This window comes from Crocuta crocuta, unplaced genomic scaffold (genome assembly GCF_008692635.1).
Source record: "Crocuta crocuta isolate KB4526 unplaced genomic scaffold, BGI_CrCroc_1.0 scaffold167, whole genome shotgun sequence".
Classification (NCBI taxonomy): domain Eukaryota; kingdom Metazoa; phylum Chordata; class Mammalia; order Carnivora; family Hyaenidae; genus Crocuta; species Crocuta crocuta.
This window is the reverse complement of record NW_027532406.1, coordinates 3,703,330-3,720,310: the sequence shown is the minus strand read 5'-3', so window position 1 is coordinate 3,720,310 and position 16,981 is coordinate 3,703,330. Positions and strand designations below refer to the sequence as shown.

The 16,981-nt window shown below is 34.4% G+C and overlaps 1 protein-coding gene across 3 annotated transcripts in view; it reads right to left on the bottom strand.

Annotated features, from left to right (window-relative positions):
* MICU1 (mitochondrial calcium uptake 1) overlaps positions 1–16,981 on the bottom strand; it is a 238,544-nt gene that overhangs the window by 115,046 nt on the left and 106,517 nt on the right. The window lies entirely within an intron of this gene.

The following is a 16,981-nucleotide window of genomic DNA, read 5'->3' as shown; positions in this document are numbered from 1 at the left end:
TATTCTGCTGGTTTATGATTTACAGTTCTCTTTTATCTTAACAATCAAAATTTTTAAATTTTCATGAAGTCTAATTGATTTTTTTCCTTTATGGTTATTGCTTTCTATATGCTAATAAATTTTTGCTTCTCTTTAGTATATAAAAATATTCTCATTTTCTTTTAGAAGTCTTAAAGTTATAGATTTTACATTTAGGTCTATGATCCATTCCAAGTAAACTGTGCATACAGTGAGGAAAGGGGTAAGGTATATTTTTTACTTTTTTCAAACATGGATATATAGTTGTTTCTAAATGATTTGTTGAAAACACCTTCCTTTCCCCCATTTAATTATTTTGGCATCTCTGTTAAAATTAATTTACCATATAACTGTGGCTACTTTGTCTTATTGATATTTTCTGATTTGAGTAGTCCATTTTCTTTTGAAGGTATGACTGTTTTCCAAAACAGAAATAAACATGAAATTATCTGAATGGTTAAAGAGGTAGCTTAAGCCTCTGCGTCATGGTTTAGGCGTAGCCACCTCCAGTATTAGACAATTATGAAGTGTGCAGAGATAATAAAGATGTCGCTGAACATACCTTCAATTGCACGCTGGTTGAGAATTACTACGGGAACATATCCCCATAGGGGCTATATAATAACACCTTCAATCCTGATTTAGTGTGATTTTTCCCTAGGAAGGCATCTCTTCCTCTACTGCTTTAGACAGAATATGTCCATGTTTGCAACTCTAAGCCCTCTTAAAGGAAAAAAAAATATTTGTTTGTGAGGCTATATAGGAGATCTCTGCTGAACTCAACAGAGTGGTAGGAAGGAGAGACCAAAAGGCCAAGGTGCTCATATAAGAAAAAGTTGAAAATATCTGAATGAAAAGATATAGAAGAAAAAAAGGATCCTAGGGGCATCTGGGTGGTTCATTTGGTTAAGTGTCCAACTCTTGATTTCAGCTCAGGTCATGACCTCACGGTTTGTGAAATCGAGCCCTGCATCATGCTCTGCACTCACAGTGTGGAGCCTGCTTGGGATTCTGTCTCTCCCTCTCTCTCTGACCCTCCCCTGCCTTCTTGTGCTCGTGCTCTCTCTCAAATAAATAAACGTAAAAAAAAAAAAAAAAAGGATCCTAGAAAGGTGAACAAAAAAACAGGGAGGGGACATGACAGTGAGGGATAGAGTGTCAAAGTCAGAAAAAACAGAGGAAAGAGAAAGCATTTGTGCACATGTATATGCATGTGTTTAAGAGAAAGAACAGAGAATGTGTGTGTTTTGCAGTAACTCCTTAAAAATGAGAAAGATGTTTAAATAAGATTTTTAAATTAGCCATGCTTTTCAGTATGCCCTGTGCAATATAATCTTCTAATTCTTTATTAAAGCATTGTTTTTCCGTACTTCTGGAGTTGTGGTGTGGGTAGAAGGAAGTGGGGGAGTTATATGTATGTTTTCTAAGGCACCCACTTGTCAGAGAGTGGTTCAGGTGCATTTAAGATTAAGCACCTACTTATTAACTCTTAAGAATTTATCAGTGGGATGAATATCCAAAACTCCAAAGATGATTCTTACAAAATTCATGACATTTATTAATCAAAAACACCCAAACTGCCAAAAAAAACTATCAAATTTGATCTCTCAAATTATTTAAAGCTAAGAGGAGAGTCAAATAAATATGACAAAATTTAGGAGGAAATGAGTTACTAGAGAACCAATTTTTAGGCTATTCAGCATTGTATGACTGCTTCTTAGCTGGTCTTTATAAATCAAGGCCTGATTCTATCATAAATGATATCCTCAAACCAACTAGCCATGTCACATAGGAAATCTGTGAAAATATACATATTTAAAAAGTCCCAAAGTATGTTGAAAATGGAAACTCTAAAAGAAAGAAAGGAAGGAAGGAAGGAAAGAAGGAGAGAGAGGAAGGAAAGGAAAGGAAAGGAAAGGAAAGGAAAGGAAAGGAAAGGAAAGGAAAGGAAAGGAAGAAAATGTAAACTCTAGACTCAAGGAAAGAAAGTGAAGGAAAGATTTTCGGGTATTTTTTCTTACTCCAAAAGTCTTACAATTGTTTAATTCTGCAAACTGAGAATGTCAAGTACAATGTTTCTTCACTTTTGAATAATGTTTAATCTTTGACTACATTTTAAGTCATTTTTTTCCCTAGGCAAATACCATTTATATACTTTAGGGATAATAGGGAGGCATAGTCTAAGGATAATATAATCTTTCTTAATAGATTGATAATAATGTTCAATTTCTCTCACTACCTCAGAGGTGGTTATTTATTTTTTTTTTAATTTTTTTTTTTTAATTTCTAGGAGAGAGAGAGAGACAGTGTGAGCAGGGGAGGGTCAGAGAGAGAGGGAGACACAGAATCTAAAACAGGCTCCAGGCTCTGAGCTGTCAGCACAGAGCCTGACGCGGGGCTCGAACCCACGAACCGTGAGATCATAACCTAAGTGAAAGTCAGACACTTAACCAACTAAGCCACCCAGGCGCCCCGGTGGTTATTTATATTGTTTGTTACTAATGAATGTTTATATTAATATCTGTATGTAATTCAATGTTGTCATAAATTTATGTAAATAAATATTAGACAAACTAAAAGGAGAAATTTCTATATATAAAAGTCAAATGAAGTAGAATATATTCTAAATCTATTGTAAGGCCATATAATGCGAGATTAAGTAACATATTAAGATATAAGTTTAGCAAAAAAAATTTATAGTAAGGGTCTAAGGAAAACTTGTTTCATTTAAAGTTCCTGAGGTAAGATTCTAACAATACACTTCAGTATATATGCTGAAACTGGGTATTTTAAAAAGAGACTGTGACTGAAGATACCTTCCAGAGCATTATGCTATTTTATTATTGCTATTTTTTAATTAAAGTTGACATACAGTGTTATATTACTGCCAGGTTTACAACATAGTGATTCAACAATTCTATATATTCTATTTATTTTTTTCAACAATTCTATATATTCTATTTAATGAATTTTTTAAAAAGTTTATTTTGAGAGAGAAGGGAGAGGGAGAGACAGAGACAGAGACAGAGACAGAGAGAGACTGTGCGCACAGCAGAGGGTTAGAGAGAGAGGGAGAAAGAGAGAATCCCATACGTGGAGCCCAACTTCGGGTTTGAACTCCTGAACTGTGAGATCATAACCTGAGTCAAAACCAAGAGTCAGCTTAACTGACTGAATCACCGGGTACTCTGCTATTTAGNTTGAACTCCTGAACTGTGAGATCATAACCTGAGTCAAAACCAAGAGTCAGCTTAACTGACTGAATCACCAGGCACTCTGCTATTTAATGCATCTTAAAAGTTACATATCAAACTCGATTCAATCACTTGAATTTCTGAAATTAAGGCTGTGAAAGCAGAAATGCAGGTCAACTAATCAGAATAGCATTTCTACTGAATTTACTGACAAATATTACTCCCTTTTAAATAACAAAATTATGCAAAATATTTCAAAGAAATGTGCTCTCTTACTTAAAGAGGGGAAATTTAACTGTTTTACTATTCACTTATGACTTAGCCTACGATCTTGTGTTTCAAAATTTAAATCACAACTACAGACTCACTACTATAAAACATTCAAGTTACTGAACTCAAGTGAAAATAAATAAATAACCTCACAAGGATCCTGGTACTGACCTCAACTGCATCATATCTTGAACCTTTTAGTTTTTTAGGTAAGCAGAAACACAATTAGAAATTTATAGCAAATCATACCCTATACATGTGCGTAACTGCTGTATTTCTCAAGGAGTCTAAAACCCGAACTGTTTTACCAGGATAGTTTCATGCTAAGGCATCCACACTCTGATTTCTGACCAACCACACAAATTTATAGAACACTGCCAAAATTGAAGGTGCCATCAGGAGCCTTGGGACTGGGAATTCCAGTCACAATTCAAACTCCTTAATACTCACTGTGCTCAATGAACCCTAATTTTAATAGGGTTGATCAAAATAGGGTCAATAATTTTGCTTTAAAGACTCAACTGGATGAAGCCGAAGAGAAAAATCATATCTAGGGATTTAATCTCATTATTTATTCTAGTTAAAAGCCACTTTTCAATTTCTATAGTTTGAAATAAATTTTCTATCAAATAGTTGATACACATGCCAATAAAATAGATGCTAATATATCACCTAGAACCTCAAAACAACTCTGGTTTATAGAAAAATCTGATAAAGAACACAACATTGCTATTTAAATTAAGATGTCATCTCTATGAGACCGAGATAATTGGTTTTAATATTAACATTTCTTTAGATGACTGATATACATTTCAAAGTCTATCTAAATCCCTGAAGAAATATTTGAGGTTGTACTTCAAAAACCAAATGATGATAATAATATGCTTCTTCCAGAAAAACCAATTTTAGCCTATCATTTCCAAATGATAAACAGTATTTCTACCTAAGGTTGGGGTTGGGGCAAGGAGGGGAAGAGTGTTAGACATAGAAAATTCTGCAAATTTCCCATGCAACTAATGTTCATACTTCATTATTTAGTTGGTGCATAGATGCCAAAGCCTTAGTAAGATATGAATCTTAAACAATCACACTATTCCAATCAAACAGAAAATGTTGCACAGGCAAAATATGTATTCTTCTTCTTCCCTTGTCCCACACCTGAACTTGCAGAAAAGTTGAATTTGAGGATAGTCAGATAAAATTAAATCAACATGTTTCTAATTTTGACTAGTTTAGGATTTCTTCTTCTCCTGACTCAGAGTTTCCAACCTTTTCAAAGGTAATATTGCATTTGAGGCAAGCAAACATAAATGACTGTGCAACAGACTGTGGAAGGTGAGTGCTTAAGATACTGTAAAACTTCACTCTGCCAGAAAGCTGTTCTCTTTTCAGTCCCAATTCTAACCACGTTAGCTCTGAGAACACCTCCAAATACCCATCATGCACATGTTTTCCTATTTCATTAACTAGATGGCTATAGAGAATATGGATACAAATGAAGATGCTTACAAAAAAAAAAGTGGGAGAAGATTTGATTCAAACAATGATAAAAATTTGGAAGTCTGCTGGAATAACATTCATTTCAAGGAAATGATACAACTTCATGGAAGTGGTCTGTTTCAGTCCTTGGTATCAGATGACGTATTATCAAAACTCTCAATGGGAAAAACTGTCAACTCTATTATTTTCTACCACATTATGCCCGCATACTTAATTCAAAGCAGCTCTGGAGGGGAGAATCTATGTTTTATCTTTATTGATTATCTGCTACCTAAACCTAAGAATTTAATTTTGAACTTTGGCCACTCAAATCAATCAGTGCTGAAAAGAAATGTTGTAGGCTCAGCAGTACTCTTGTTTTCAGTCATATGGGTTATAAAAAGCTTCCCTATTAATTCATGGAAGAGCAACCTCACATACAAATTTTGAAAAATAAGTCAATATAGCATGTCACCTTCTCCCATTTGGAAAAAAAAATTATTACATGAAAAAAATAATATCACAGAAACTAAGTTTCACTCTGAGGATCACCAACCATTCTACACTGTTCTACTAACTACCACCTCCCACGAAGTCCTTTAGATGAAGAATTTTTAAATCATTTTTAATTCAAACACAGGGTTCACTTAAACACCACTGACTATTAAAGATATATCAGGAATTTAAAAATTATAGTTCACATGTTTCGTGCCAGGCACTATGCTGAGTATTTGAATTACATACACCTCTGTAAGTCCTCACTACAATCCTAGGAGGCAGGTAATACTACCTGCACTTTACAGATGAGAAAACTCAAGTTCAGAGAAGTCAAACAAGTAGCCCAAGGTGACAATGCTATGAAGTGGCAGGACAAGTCATAGTTTGACTCCACAACCATTATTATGTTACATTGTATTAAATGCACAGAAACTGTTTGCAATTTCTGAAACTGTTAATGGGGACTGGGTATTTTCAGAACAAAAACAATAGTTTATTATTGTAAAATATTAATCCTGGGGCTTCGCATATATCAGCTCATTTATCTTGAGGAGGAAAATCTAGTTAATGATGGAGATGCACAATGTATTTTGATGCTATAACTTGTTCAAAAGCATATTTTAATCATTCTGAAAATGAGTATTACTTCAAGAACGTAATGGTTGTGTTCTTCTTAATTAATAGATGTTAGACTAATCGGTCATTGGAAAAACGTTTTAAGTTTGGAATTTTAAAAATTGCATCACAGCAAAGACAAATATGTGAAGCAAAAGCTATCCTCGTTCTCTGCAGCCAAAGATCATCAGTGCATGTTCAGGCTAAGTTGAGAACCCACTTTTACCAGAATAGGAGAAATAAAATGTGTTTGAATAGCTTTCACAGAACTTTGTGTAATCTCAAACACGTTAATGTGCTAAAATAATAAGCAAAAGGAAGTGTCTGGAACCAAGTCCTGTCCTGTCAAAGTGAATTTCAAATCTTCTTTCGTGATGGGAAAGTTAAACATTGAACGTGCTGAAAATGTAATGGTTAGTCATGTTTATGCTTTCAAATCAACAATGATAAATCAAATGGGATCAGCTGACCCCAAGTTCAAACAAAACAGAATCTAACATAAAAATGTATTTAAAGACATATTAATAGATGTTTGAATACTTGGGGTAACCAAGTGAACTACACCCTCCTTGGGAATACTTAATGATGATTATATTATCTTTTCTTTTTTCAACCCGAATGAATAATCAAACACATGAGTTAAATCAACGTACTTTAGCAGTGGTGGAACTGAGAGACTGGAAAGAGACATTATGGATACTCCTCACAGCAATATAATTAAGTATTTGACACCATTCATAAGCTGCATCTGAAGAACAGCTCTATGCTACTAGAAAAACAAATTCCAGCCTTTTCACAGGCAATAAGAACTTAGCATGCAAAGGACAAAATCTTGGTTAAGGAAGCAAGCAAGAAAGCCCTCTTCTATAAAGTAACTCATTGACCTTTGGAAGCTTAGAGGATTTATACTAGTGTCACCAACATGAGTGATATATTTACCTATTCTAGGGGAAAAAAAGTTTATTATTTTCAATACAAAAGCTTATTAACAAGGTATCCTTAATAACAGAGTAAAACTTGATCTTGAATCCTTACTCAACAAAGGGTATCACCCTCGACAGTCAAGGTTTAAAGAAGACTGGCGTTCTTTTGTCAACTATGGTGGTTGACTACCCAATGCTGAATATTCCAGAGACTTCCAAACACCTCACCAATTCCTACCTCTTTTCACTTCTTATTCTGTAGGGACAGCCATGTGAGGCAACTCATTTAAAATTTTCAGGCTTACACCATACAATCATCATAAGAAAGGAAGAGATTTTAGATGCCTCCTACAAACTGTTCTGCCATAATTACAGAAGTGGAAGTAGTTTTCCTCAATCACAGGTGTTAAGCGTCTCATCTGATTTACACTTCATAGTCCTATGCATACTAGTTGTGCCACAGCTATTCTAAAACAGAATTTCCAGGATGAGAAACACTGATACTGAGATTATCAATAAATTATTCTGACACAATTATTTAAGTTATTTGTTGTTCTTTTTTCAGAATACAGTGAGAGGCAGAAGACAACTGACTGTACCAGTAATAGGATCACTGGTCTGGGGTTTTGTAAGTAAACTACTAAAAATATATCCCATTTTAAAAGCAAGGAAGCCCAAGAAAAATGTTATATAAAAATTAAGAGCACACTGTGATCTCATTAATTATATCATTAATTAGTTTAAAACAAAAGATACTCTAATTTGGTTTAGTGTGTATTTCTATGAAGAAATATGAGTAACATCTTTTAAAAAATAAATACATTTTAATAACTCATAAACTATAACTAAAAAGTCTGAGTCTTCAAAGATATATATTCTCTTTCATGATCTTCCTCATGAATTGCTTCCTTTTCAACTTAAAGTTGTTGATTAGTTCAAAACAGCAAAGTAATGAAGTCCTTCTAAAATGTTCCTTTTGTTTCCTGTTAAGCCATTTAGTTGAGCGAAGGGCAACTAAGCAACTGCTTACCTGTATTTATCAGGTAAGAAATTTCAAGGGACGAAAAAGATTAATTTTTCACTTGAAATTACCGTTGCCTCACCCTTCCTGTACAGCTCAACTAGGAACATGGCATCCCTTCCTATGGCTGGTGAGACGACTCCATTATAGTGGTGAGTATCCCTTATACAATATAGTGGTAACAGTTTCTTAACCTTTTGTGTGACACATAATGTTAAAACTTCGTTTTAAATAATGCTAGGTATTATATTCTCAAGGACCTCTGCAGTATTTGAATTGTCATTATTAAAGATAAAGTATGTTAATTTAAAGTGACAGAAATTGAATCATTCTGAAAGGAGCAGGGGAAGGACATAGACATGCACTAAACCTTTTGTCCCTGAAGCATTACTATGGATTCTGGGACATTAATTAATTTAAAGCACATGCTGCTGAGTCAGTACCTGCCAGAAATCCTGATCAGAAGATGAGAAAAAGAAAAAAAATGGACATTGTTTGATTATATGAACAAAAACTCCAAAATCAAATATACACATCACAAAGTATTACAACATGTAAAGGACTAAATTTAAATCTGTAATAAAATCACTGATCACCTGGAAACAGGAAATGAGGAATACATAGAAATGTTTTATATATTATCTGCGAGGTACAATAAAACAAAAAAAAAACAACTTAATTCCTAGTCTCCCCAAAATGAAAATACACAATTGCAGAAAACATCACAACACTATAAAAAGAAAATACATGAATAATAATGTTTCTGAAAGAAAAGGAAAACAAATATTTCATTTTTTTGTCATGGGGATTCAAAGCATTTCTTTAATTAAGGTTTCCTATTAGGATATCTCATGGATATATTTTTGTTAATGTTTGTTTTTCAGAAAAAGAGAGAGAAAGAAGGAGGGGAGGGGTGCGCGCGCGCGCGCGCGCGCACACACACACACACACACACACACACACACACACACACACACAGAATCTGAAACAGGCTCCAGCTTCGAGCTGTCAGCAGAGACCGACACGGGGCTTGAACCCACAAACTGTGAGATCTTGACCTGAGCCGAAGTCAAAGGCTTAACCAACCGAGACACCTGGGAGCTCCAACATTTTTAAACTTCACAGCAAATCTGTTGCTTTACCACCCATATTAAAATATGAGCAACCAAACTCAGATTAGTAACTACTCTGAGGAAGATTTCAGAATGACGACTCAGAAACAAGTCTCCTGCAAAATTATGTTGCAATAAATGAATTGCTATTCACATTAGTGATAAAAAGCCAGCCATCAATGGCATTTTGATGAAGAAGATGGCATTTGATGAAGAAGTGTAGGTTAGCTGATTTAGCCAGGTACACCACAGCAAAACATCTTGATATATAAAACTGTTTTAAAGACTTTTTTTCAACAAATAAACTTTACTGGCTGTGAAATAAAATTTGACTCAAGCTTACCATACTTTTCAAAACAAGCTTAGCAGAATGATAAAAGCTCTTGACTAGAAAATATATGCTATTAGCAATTTCCAAGCCTAAAGCTAGGATTGATGTGACAGAGGCCCAAAGGATTTTACAACACAGGGGTGAGATGAATCACTGTGCACAAAGGACGGCTCAGATATGAGAAATCAGAGGTCTCTCTTCAGTTGGTGGACTAGCTATTTAATCCCAGACAATTGCTTCTTATAGAGAGCACAAAGAGATTTTTATAGCTGATTTAATTGTCAAGGAAAGAAGCATGGAGAGAGCAATTATGGAGAGGATATGCTACTCTGTAGCACTTTCATACAAACCAAGGAAGGAGATAATATATATGACAGGAGCTAACTCCTTTTATAAACTGAATAAAGGGCTCAAAGTCATGGAAGTAACTATAACTTATAGAGCCAGACACTTTACCACATTGTCCTGATTTTACTGAGAAAGTAACTGATACTCAAGGGAGGTTAAATGATCTCTTGCCCAAGATTACCTATCAAGTATGTGGCTGAGTCCATACATGAATGTAGGATTGTCATATCCAAAGTCACACTGTTTTCTTCATCCTGGGCTAATACACACTAAGAAGTACAGCAATCCATAATGTATTTTTCAGTATACTTACAACATCTACTAATTATTTACATATAACTGTCAAATACCTAGATGCTCAAAACGGAAATCCTTTGGAAAATATTTCAGATGCCAAAGTCAGATTTTCTTAGGGCTGTGGTATGTTACAAAAGAACTAAAATTGCTAATTTATAAGAGAGAAAATTGAGAAAATTATTTAAAGGTAATTTAGAGAACTTTGGAATGAAAAGAAGGAATATGAACAAACAGACTAAAAATAAAACCGAAAACTACAACAAGGTATCAAAGGATTTCTTGAAATGCTGAATCAGAACCTTGGTGATGAAATTACATTCTAAAGTTTTGCTTGTTTAAAGACTGAGTATAATGAGTGGCCCTATTCAAATCATGCTACATTTAACATACAACCATCAATATTGAGAATAAGTTTAGTTTGTAACAGAAACATTATTTTCTCTAAAATCTTGATGACAATAAGCCAAGATCCAATTTTCCAAATATATATAATAGTGCTCACTTTAAGGGATCATTTCAAATAAAAAGAAAAAATACAGCATTTTTCAGAATGTCAGTTGGCATTCATGGCATAAGAGTAAATAATGGAGCAAATAAAAATGAAGATGAAATTCTGACTTCTAAATTTAAGTATTAAAATTTGCATACTTAAGTTTCTTTCTTTAAAAACACTATCTGGTTTATCAGGTTAATATTAGTTTCTAGCTGTACTTTAGCAAAGGAGGAAAAATTAACTTCAAAAAGAAAGTGAGTATCAAGTTTTTTTGTTTTTGCACAAATGGCATTTAGGTAATAAGTACTTGACAAGACAAATTTCTATTTACAAGTAGATCATATAGACAAGCTGGTTAGATATATGAAAGGTGGCATACCACAGAGCTTCAGACAGTGAGCTCTGAAGCCACACTACAAATAAGGAGTCCTGCCTCTCCACCACTTACTAGCTATATGATCTTAGATTAAAAAAAGAAAAAAAGTTATGGGGCACCTTGGTGGCTCAGCTGGTTAAGCGATCAACTCTTGATTTCACCTCAGGTCATGATCTCAGTTTGTGAGACTGAGCCCTACATGGGGCTTTGCACTGACAGCGAGGAGTGTGCTTGGGATTCTCTCTCTCTCTGCTCCTCCCCCACTCACACTCTCTCTCAAAATAAATAAATAAATAAACTTAAAAAAAAGGTTAAACCTTAGGGGTGCCTGGGTGACTCAGTCAGTTAAGCACCCGACTTCAGCTCAGGTCATAATTTTATGGTTTGTGAATTTGAGAGCCGCATTGGGCTCTGTGCTGACAGCTCAGAGCCTGGAGCCTGCTTCAGATTCTGTATCTCCCTCTCTCTCTGTTCCTCCCCAGCTCGCACTCTGTTGCTCTCTGTGTCAAGAATGAATAAAGATAAAAAATAAAATTTAACTTAAATTTTTATGTAGTTCCTTATTTGTAAAATAATGATAAAAGTAGTAAGCTATCTAAATGAGTAGCTGTATGGATTGACTTATATGTAAGCACTTAATAAAAAAAAAGCATGTAGCATGTAATAAACACTCAGAAAGCCTCAACTATTCTTTTTCATATAGTTATTGGTAATCCTGTAGGAGACAAATAGAGTCAAGTAGTTTTCATTTAGAGAATTCACTTTATTATAATTTTTTTAAAGATTTTATTTTTAAGTGGGGCTTGAACTCATGACCTTGAAATCAAGAGTCACATGGCTCTCTGACTGCACCAGGCAGGTACCCCTACAGAGTTCACTTTAAATAGCAAAAATAAACCAGTGACAACGAATGAGTATTCATATGTTAATATGATTTTTAAAAAGGGCTAAGTCTTCAGCCCTAAAATAAGTGTGTGGCTTTGAAATATTTGTGAGGAGCTTCAGTCTTCCAGGAATTGAAGTACAGGTTCTCTGCTATCTGAAAGTCTGCTTCATACTATTTCTCCTTTATGGAAGAACTATGCTAGTAAACTGCTTTTGCCAACTGAAAAAAAATTCAGAGAGGATTTTTGCTTTTATGAAATGGTAATAGTTTCTTGCTTTATGCCAATTCAGCTTAAAGAAAGCTTTCATAGGAATGCTCTACTTTTACAGAGTGGGGGAAATCTGTGTACTCTCAGAATCTACTATGCTTTTTTTAAAGCAAGAATTTCCCTATTAAAAGAGAACACAGATGATACACTCTAATGATGGGATTGGTAGGACAAATAATAACAGGTTAAAAAAAACATGGAGCAAGAACAATATAATTCTTTCTATATATTTGTATTTATTAATAGAAAAACTTGAACAAATATATCAATTCACCAAGAATTCACTAAGAAACCTGACTAGTTTCAAATCCTTGGAAACTGAGAGAGAGAGAGAGAGACAGAGATGTGCCTAATTAACAATGCAGATTTCATAACATCATAACCTGCTATATAAATCTGAGAATTAAAGCAGTTCAAATAAATGTGAGAAGATTCATCAAACTCTCATCCCATGGGAATTTCAGTCCCTCCCCTATTCTACTTTACATTTCCTTGATCTGGAATACATTTCACTGTTAGAAGACAGGAAAACTCCTTGCATAACTTACTATGCATGTCAAGAAGTTATACTATACTTGCCCCACTCCAGACTAGTATCTTATCTATGATATGAAGTAAATAAATAATTCAAATAAAGCACTAAGAGTATTAGGTTACAGGGAAAAAATGCACCCTCATTCCACTTAGGAAACCAAGATTTTCCCCTAAAAGGAATGGTATTTTAAAGTTCATTTATCAATATATTTTACAGAACTTTTACCTAGTAAGGAATTAAAAGCATTGGTTATATTAAAACCACAAGAGACTCTTAAATACAGAAAACAAACTGAGGGTGGATGGGGTTAGGGGAGAGGAAAAAGTGGGTGATGGGCATGGAGGAGGGCACTTGTTGGGATGAGCACTGGGTGTTGTATGTAAGCCAATTTGACAATAAATTATATTTAAAAAAAAACTTAACCCAGTAAGCAATTAAAAGCATTGGTTATATTAAAGCTTTGATCTTTTTTAAGTTTATTTACTTATTTTTGAGAGACAGCATACATTGCTCACACGCATAAGCAGGGGAAGGACAGAGAGAGAGGGAGAGAGGATCCTAAGCAGGATTCTTCGAGCTCACAGCACGGAACCCGATGCAGGACATGAACTCATGAACCTAAGATACCCTGACCTAAGCCAAAATCAAGAGTCAGATGCTTAGCAACTGAGCCACATAGGCACCCCTAAAGCTTTGATATTTAGTTATGGCTCCCATCTTTTTTTTCTGCTGATAATTTTTTTTTCCTGTTATTAACACTGTAATCAGTACTTTCCTTTCTAGGCTTTGACCATACTTTTATCACTTTCACTTGAATGGGGACAATGTCATTATTTTTTTCTTTTGGACAATGTTATTTTAATTTGATGTAAGATACTTTTCTGTTCCATGTGTACAAATATTCTTGTAGGTATCATAAAAGAGATAGAAATAAAACACATATTAACTCTTATTCCAAACTGGAGAGATTCTAAGGGGACTGTAATTACAAATAATGAAAAATGTGGTCCAGCGGCATGCTTTCTTTCTGAATTGTTCAGGGAGTGGTTGGGGAGAAAAGGCAACTTGATAGGGAAGAAAGAATAAAAAACCTATTTTTTGAAAAAGAAAGAGATGGTGGAATGAAAACAATGAACAATTTAGTTTCAAAGGGCAATTCATTGTCACTTAAAAAAGAGTATGAACTTTATAAAGTTTTTAGAAGAGAGATGATGATTACATCAAAACTCTAGAATAGAGATATTCTTTGCTTAAGAAACAATTTTACCTACACTATGCGTTTTTCTATTGTAACTTTAAAATATATATATGGTGGTTTCTGGTCATGAGAAAGTTGTCTATCACATACAACAGGAACAGAATCTACAAAACAATTTCTACCTTTGATATGCTGAGGGAAAAAAGGAGGGGTAAGAGAAACAGGAAAATACAGGGTATAACCACTTAAGCCGCACCAATAAAAAATAGCAACTAAATCATGAAAATGAAAGAAATATTTGACGACTTTGTAATATAAAGTCTCCATTTAGAAATGATGTTTTATTTTACAGACCAATTATTACATAATTAAAAAAATAAATCCAGAAAAAATATAGTTTCATTAAAGAAATAATCTAAAATTCATGAAGTAACTGCATTAACAAGTCACAAGGAGAATGCACGCACATTGCAGGGGGAGGGTGCATTTTTTAAATCTATGATACCTCACACTGAAACAAAAGCCAGACTATATTTTGTACTACCATCTATCTGTATAATAGTCCTAATACATTATAGTGATTTTCAAATATCTTTTAAGGTATCAAATATCCTTTAAGAATCTGAAGTTTCAAGCTGTGAGGCCTTTGAACTTTTAAAACCTAGTCTGAACGTCTTTTAAAATATCACTTATCTACAAAGCATATTCTTAAAACAAAGGGACACTGACTATAGCTTCTTTATACAAGGACTATGTAAATATATAGTTTTGAAATGCATAAATTATGCAAATGCCAATAATAATGTATTTCATGACTTTTCTACAAAGTAGAAATTGCTACTAAGAGTAAAGGATTAGTGTGCATTAACATTAGGTAGTGCTGAGGTCTGGAAAATGATCCTCCTCCAAATTCAAAAGCTGCTTAACCAAATTCAGTTTCACTATCAGTTGAAACAGGAATGTTTCCTTTACTTCTTAAGGGCATTTACTAGTCAAACAGAAGGAGGAGAAAAGGAGATAGGCACCAAAGGAAGAAATAACTATCCAATTATTTCTCATTATCATTTAGGCCTTATTTTTATTTTGCATCCGGGGGTTGTACGAAAGTCAAGCACAAATGAGAAAACACCCCCAAAAATGGTACTGTTTCTACATTTGTTTTTGCTGTCAGTGACAAAAAAAGGCTAAAGTGCAATTCAATTAAAAGGCAATAAAATAAGGCAGTGTTTTCTACTGGTCAAATGATGTACTTTTATTAAGTGGTATATTAAAAGTTAAAACAATGAGAGGCGCAGATAAGAAGATGGAAGTAAATCCTTCTCTAAGTATTCATAACCAGTTTATCTCTCAAGTTAAAAAAGAGAGACACTCTCTACCCTCCCCTGCTCATGCTGCCTCTCTCTCTCTCTCACAAATAAATAAAACATTTAAAAAAATTAAAAAAAATAAAAAGAGACCCATTTAAACATCAAAGCTAGTTTAAAAGGAAATTCCTCTAGGGCATTGGCTTTGTACTAAATCTGCATTAAATTTACTGTAATTACGGGGCGCCTGGGTGGCTCAGTCGGTTGAGCATCCGACTTCGGCTCAGGTCATGATCTCATGGTTTGTGGGTTCGAGCCCCGCGTCGGGCTCTGTGCTGACAGCCAGCTCAGAGCCTGGAGCCTGCTTCAGATTCTGTGTCTCCCTCTCTCTCTGACCCTCCCCTGCTCATGCTGTCTCTCTCTCTCTCTCAGAAATAAATAAAACATTAAAAAAATTTTTTTTTAAATTTACTGTAATTACTACATAAATCTGTTTTTTCAAGAAGAAATTGTCTTAGGATTTATATACTATGGAAACTGCTACTTAAGAATTAAGATATTCTGAGTGAGAGAATAAGAGACATAAAGACCTAAAGGAAAATAATAAGATCAACAGTTGAATATGATCTTTATCATAAACATCAAGTGAAAGACTTCACACATGGCAAAAGTTCCTGGGAAAACTCCTCAAGTGATTAAACACTGTATGAATGTTGTATTCCTCATGATGCAAGGTTTAAAAACAGCAAAGAAACAACTTTCTTAAACTTCATATGAAATAAAAGACCATTCATCAGGACATAAACCAGAGGTGAACTCAGTTTAAAAATCCTATTTAAGAAGCGTAAGTTTCATTCCAAAACTAGACCTTCAGAATATATTTGATGGAAATGAACACAGTATTTAAATGAAGTACCTGGCAGAGGGGTTAAATATGCGTATCATAACGTGGATAAAGGGGAATTCTGTGCACTCTTGGCTAGGGGAGAAGCCGGCTGGCTCAGTTCTACACTCCCTACGTGAGTCTGCCATTCTGCTACTCTCTTTTAGAACCAGTTCCCCTGGTACCATAAAGTCAACTTTCACATGCCTGAATTTCATACAAGTCATACTTTCAAACCTTACACACTGAGATCCCTAAATCTTGCCTTTCCTACTCCCATTTCAGAATTTGATACTTCAGAGCACAAACATTTGCACTACAATGTGTCACAAAGTGTACCTTCCAAACAAAAAGTACTGCCATCTTTGTCTCTACAGCAAGGTGGACACTCAAATACTTTAATGTTGTGCTGCAGTTTACTTTAGTTATTTTATAAATATAAATATAAATGGAAATCCAAAAAATGCAAATGACACTAATGATAGGAGATGTAGAGCTCATAAATTTAATACAGTTGAAACAAGGTGGAGCTCATTGGTCATGCCCAAAGCTACAGAGTTTTAGCATCAAGTGGACAGTTATGGGCTGAAATGAAAAAACTAAAGAGCGTGTATGAAACATGAATGACCACCAGGGATTTTACATTTGGGAGATCTCTAGGAATGGAAATTTCCCCCATAATACGTAAATTTGTTATTCAACTTACACATATTCAACTTCTTTATGTTTTCAGGTTTACTTATATACACACAATGAAGGACAGAATTCTCGTGCTACTCTGGATTCCTTCAGTGACCAAAAACTGATTTGTTCAACTGATTTTGTTATAAAATATTACTAACTTAATGAGTCATACCTCCAAGGAATATGTGATTTGACTAGTTGACTTTTCCAAATCATCAAATATTTGTTGGTCACCTTCTGTATGCCAG